The sequence below is a fragment of the Oratosquilla oratoria genome, chromosome 2, assembly GCF_046742065.1.
Source record: "Oratosquilla oratoria isolate Oo_2021 chromosome 2, ASM4674206v1, whole genome shotgun sequence".
Classification (NCBI taxonomy): Eukaryota; Metazoa; Arthropoda; class Malacostraca; order Stomatopoda; family Squillidae; genus Oratosquilla; species Oratosquilla oratoria.
In genome coordinates this window covers 77,263,741-77,269,820 of record NC_134778.1, presented here as the reverse complement: position 1 = coordinate 77,269,820, position 6,080 = coordinate 77,263,741, and the positions used below count along the sequence as shown (strand labels likewise).

General features: G+C 39.8%; 1 protein-coding gene across 1 annotated transcript in view; it reads right to left on the bottom strand.

The window, feature by feature from the left end:
* LOC143036426 (uncharacterized) overlaps positions 1–5,876 on the bottom strand; it is a 193,801-nt gene extending 187,925 nt beyond the window's left edge. The window contains exon 1 of the mRNA XM_076203781.1: positions 5,635–5,876. The gene's annotated coding sequence lies outside the window, so the exon portion shown is untranslated. The remainder of the gene's footprint in view (positions 1–5,634) is intronic.
* Between the last annotated feature and the right edge of the window lie 204 nt (positions 5,877–6,080).

The following is a 6,080-nucleotide window of genomic DNA, read 5'->3' as shown; positions in this document are numbered from 1 at the left end:
TCCTACTAGGGGTGTGGGGTATGTGGTGGTGGTGGTGGTGGTGGCGGTGGTGGTGGTGGGGCAGAAACATGGAACATAAGAGAGGAAGCAAGGAAGAGTATAAATGTGTTTAAAATAAAACACCAGACAAGTATAGTAGGGGTTACTAGGTTGGATAGAGTGAGAAACGAGGAGGTGAGGAGGAAAAAGGAGTTGGGAGATAGGGTTGATGAAAGAGTACTGGGATGGTTTGGACACATGGAAAGGAGTGAAGAAATATTAGTAAAAGAGATGTGGAAGGCAAAGGTGCGGGGTGTGAACATGAGGGAGAGACCAAGGATGAGATGGATGGATGGGGTAAAAGGGGCATTGGGAAAGAGGGGAATGTCTGTTGAGGAAGGGAGAAGACAAAATATATGGGTGAGTGGAGAATGGTTGTGTATGGATGATGCTGTGATGCATGGAAGGGAGTGGGTGGGGGATGGGGGTGGGATGGGGGAGTATGTGTGAATGATATTTTGAAGCAGCCCGAAGGAATTTCTCCCCGTCTTCTCTTTTTCTGCAAAAGGGGAAGGACGGAGGATCGCAGATTAAATGAAGCGGCCTTGCTGTGGATGTGCTGTGTCTTGCTACACTGCTTCTGACCCAGGGCAATGGGCGAGGTGCAGGGGTGGCCCGTCATCCAGGAGGAGCCAAGAAAAGAGGGAGAGAAGAGGGTGGAGGGGATTGGATTGGGTGAGAATGGGTGCGTGCCTTTGACTTGGCTACCTTCCTTATAAGGGGGAAAAATCCCCCCTTGGTGTATAGATTGTATAGATAATTATCATCATTACTATTATCATCATTATTATTTCTATTTACATAATTACTGGACTTATCACTATTATCATCACCATCATCATCATTGCCATTATCATCGTTAGTAGTAGTGCTACTAGTACTAGCAGTACTAGTACTAGGAGTGCCAGTAGTACTAGCAGTACCAGTAGTACTAGCAGTACCAGTAGTACTAGCAGTGCCAGTAGTACTAGCAGTGCCAGTAGTACTAGCAGTACCAGTAGTACTAGCAGTACCAGTAGTACTAGCAGTACCAGTAGTACTAGCAGTACCAGTAGTACTAGCAGTACCAGTAGTACTAGCAGTACCAGTAGTACTAGCAGTACCAGTAGTACTAGCAGTACCAGTAGTACTAGCAGTACTAGTAGTACTAGCAGTACTAGTAGTACTAGCAGTACTAGTAGTACTAGCAGTACTAGTAGTACTAGCAGTACTAGTAGTACTAGCAGTACTAGTAGTACTAGCAGTACTAGTAGTACTAGCAGTACTAGTAGTACTAGCAGTACCAGTAGTACTAGCAGTACCAGTAGTACTAGCAGTACCAGTAGTAATAGTAGTAGTACCAGTAGTAGTAGGTAACTAAAAAGGGGGGGAAGACATTTCCAAGCCGGCCTAGTACCGTCGGGGAACCTCCAGGTCGAGAATCGGGTGGTTCTTTTTGTACGGCCTGGCTGGCTCGGTCTCTATTCGCCTTTGTTTCAGAATAAGCAGTCGCTACGGCAAAGGTTCGAGTCCTTGCGGTGGAGCTTATTTCCATTTGTCACACACACACACACACACACACACACACACACACACACACACACACACACACACACACACACACACACACACACACACACATATATATATATATATATGTGTGTGTGTGTGTGTGTAAAGAAAAATGGCAGTAGTAGTACTAGTAGTAGCACTGATAGTATCTACTAACCTTATTTCATTCCCTATACTTTTAGTTATGGAGAATAAAGACAAAAATAGTTTGGGTGAAATTATCATGCAAAAGTATTGTTCAGTACTTTTACGACTTATTAAGCAATGATTGTGACTACAGGTCATTCATTTCTCATTCCTCTTTGCTTACACCTGATCCGTGTCACTGTGATTAACTTAATGCCTGTAACTTTCTTATCTTTCCCAATTACTTCTCCATAATAATAGTCGTTTTCTTTTACACAGTTGTGTATGATGTACGACATACCCCGCTAACACACAGTAGTCATATTTTAAAGTGCATAAGAAGAGGCCCTTTTTCGAATATCATACGTCATTTGGGGAAAGTATCATTGTCTGTTACATAAACGTGTAAATCCAGTTTGGTTGAAGAAAAAAAATGTATATATATATGAAAATAAAATGAAATAAAATAAAATGAAATAAAATAAGATAAATAAACGAATAAAATATATCAATTAATAAAGTAAAATAGAAATTATGCAATTCAAACTTAAGCCCTGTCGATTTTCGGCAACGCTGCCTCAAAATCATCAATTCTTTTACATAAATTATTCATAAAATTTCTACCTCTGGGTCCTAACGTGCAGGAATCGGACGCAGGGCCTACGTGACTGCACATACACTATGCCACTCCTAGATAATCCACACAATTCAATATTACGACGATAAATTTCAATACCCATCATAAATTAGGCAACAAAGACTTAAACATAATCATTAGTAGTCAAAGCATACATCCTGAATGAAAATATTTGCCCATGGTTAAGCATAGTGCAATGACATACGACATTACATCAACGGCCACCATGTGTCCGAATCCTTGCCAATATGACTACATGAACAGTCACGAGCAAAATTTTTGACCCACGCTACAAAACTCACAACGTCCAGTACAGTTGGGGAATTTTCCTGAATAGAGAAAAAATTTCAGACAAATTATAATTTTCTATTTTGGATCATTAAATACCGAGTGGATTAAAACATTGCAGTGACTACGATTTGTAGCAAAAATTATTATCTTTACTAAACGCATTGGTTTCCAAGTAAACGCAATACAACGATAGAGATGACAGGTGGTAGTGGACATGGAACTGCTTAGTGTAGGCCTTATGGTCTCTTACAGTCTCCTTCATTCTTCTGTTCTTAAGTGCTAGATAGCACCAGCCAAGATCAAGTGGTCTTGGCTGTATTTATGCAGTCCATAGAATACGAGTATATTTAAGGGGGCACTAAATAATATTAGCGCTTTGGGAACGGGAAATTCCTTACGTCTGTCCTCAACTACGTAAATAAGAGACCTCTTGTTAGAACATAAGACATAAGAATGAAGGGGTCTGTAAGAGACCACAAGGCCTACACTAGGCAGCTCCGTATCCATCACCGCCTGTCATCCCCATCCATAAAGTTGTCTAATCGTTTCTTAAAACAACTGATAGTTTCAGCGCTTACTACATGGTTACCAAGTTTTTTCCATTCGTCGACCACCCTATTACTAAACCAATTCTTGCCTATTTCCTTTTTAAATCTAAATTTGTCCAGTTTATAACCATTACTGCGAGTCCTGCCCTGTTGTTTTGATATGATGACCTTGTTTGCATTTCACTACACTCTCTACTTCACTCATCATGGTTCGTGCTACATCGAATGTACAGCGTGGCTCAAAAGCTACCGAGGGGTTTTGGTCTTTAACAACTGCCTTATTGTCACAAATACATGTACGGAATTTTAGTACAATAGAGAAACTGCATCAGCAACTCTATTGTCTCTCTTGCGGCATAAGCAATTGCCCCCATCTTGCGGGAACCACATATCAGGCTTAATGTCAATCAGTGAATGAAATTGTCACAGATGGCTACCCCCTTGGTGACTTTTGGGCCACCCTGTATGTCTCACGCTAAATCTAAACAGCAGCATGACAACGCGTGTGACTGTGCATGGCAGATGTAGGTCATCACTTGGTTGGGGCATACTTATTGAATTATTTCGTTATCCATTATGTGTTTACCCTCCCTCTTCTATGACTGCAGTGTCGGGGCGTCCAGATAAAGGTAAAACTCCAGAATCACGCAAGCACGGATATTAACCTGAAACTTTCGTTGTCCAATAGTTTCTAACCTATCTTAACTTAACTTACAAACTCCACTTCCACTCCTTTATCACCTAAACAATATACTTCAGTCTGCTCTCATATCCAACATTATCCTCAATATTATTAGGGTCTGTTCCAGTATCACGCAAACGCATTTCACTTCTCTTTTTTGCATTTGAAAAAAATATATATTTTCTATGGAATGTTTACGTCAGGTTAAACTAGGTTAGATTATATTAGCATAGGAGCTACTGGACAACGTAAGGTTCACGTTAGATATCTGTGCTTGCGTGATTCTGGAATTTTACCCATTAATCTTATGCAGTCCCGTAAAATGTTTTCAACTGTGTATCAGTTTTTTTTTTTTTTTTTTTTTTTTAGAAGTTAACATCTTTTCCCAAGGAGAACCGTATCACTAATCATAGACATCACATCCTCGTTGTAGTGACAAACGTTAAATGTCAGGCCGATAGAGCACTCTAAAGCCGCGTCCACACTTGTTGCATTTCCACGTATCGTATCATCTTTGCGTACCACCTAGTGATACGATACGGTGCAACAGGGTATTGTACCCACTTGTTGCGTATCCGTATACAGCAGGCGGATACACAACAAGCGGGTACTATACCCTGTTGCACGGTATTGTATTACTAGGTGGTACGCAAAGATGATATGATACGTGGAAATGCAACAAATGTGGACGCGGTTTGGCAAAACAACAGATCTGGGCACGTTCCTCGGTGCGTTCCTAGCTGCATTCCGCTTTAGTTTGGCCGCGGTTAGCGGTCCCAAACTATTAAAGCTTAAGAGACAGATTCAAACCTAAATAAAAGTCCGGTAGGCCACATACTATACCAAAGAAAAATTTCGTAGTCCACATACTATACCGGCACCTATATTGCTTTAATAGTTTGGGAGCGCTAACCGCGGCCAAACTAAAGTGGAACGCACATGAGCGCATCTAGGAACGCGCCCAGCTCTGCAAAGTAATATGAATGTTTTAATGACAATGTTCTAATCCTAAAATATCTCTATTTAGAATATAATTCTTTTTCCTCCGACACAAGGAATATAGTGATGGCTTTCGTGTCAGTTGTTATTTAACTGAAAATAGAAATTTCAAACATCGTCTTAATCATACACTTGTACTCCTGCCATTTGATAAGTCTTGTGGTTCATACCCCAAATTACTCAGACTTATTGAACACCTCTGCAGAAACAGAGATAACATGCGATGGAGGACTTTCAATTTTTTTTTTTTTTTTTTTTTCTTACTTTTTATATATTTCTATTGAGAACCATATCAGACTTTCTCACCTACAGGGGGTATCACACTGGGCTATTTTTTCCTCCCACATCCTACCTCCAACCTCCATTTGAATAACCGGAATATGACTTCATTTACAGAAATCTAAACTTTTCTTAGAACATTTCAATAGTATGCCTAACATTCGTATAGATTTACAAACTCTTAGTTCATCATTCAGCTTTGCTATATATGACGGAATATTAGATAACTTGATATTTGGAGATTCGAAAAATAGAATATTGTAACCGAAGTCGTTTTTACTCAAATGAGCTCTTAACTGTCGGCGCTGGCGAACCCGTGGAAGCCCAGTGTGATAATCCCTTAAGTAAACACGTTGGATATACTTTTCAATGGGCCTCTTAACTTCTATTAATTTTTAGTTCTTTTTCTTTTTTTTTTATTAATTTTTAAATGTCTAATTTTTCTTATTTCTTAAAAAAAAAAAATGTTGGATATCACTTACCTTTACATGGTTCATGTCAAGTAGTGTTTCGAAAACTGTAAACATGCTCGCCGATACAATTCACTCGTTTTTCTTCGGCCACTACGCTCAAATAAGATTCAGATTAACACTGCAGTATATTTCTTGGTATAGGAGGACTGGTCACCTTCGTAACCCATGACCATCCTGATTTGAAGCAATACAGAGACAGGCTAGTGCTCCGAAAATTGTAAACACTCACTCTGATACAGACCACTTGCTTTGCTTTCGGCCACTACTGTCAAATGAGTTCAGCGACCAAGGACTCAAGGAGTCTCAAAGACCCCTTGAAATGTTTACATGTAGAAACCTGCGCGTGGTTTTAATGAAACAATCTTCGAACTTGCAAAGGTAACATTTTTTTTTATTCTATGCTAAGAAGGAATTTCGGAATATCATGTTCTAATATAATATTTGTATGTTCGCTT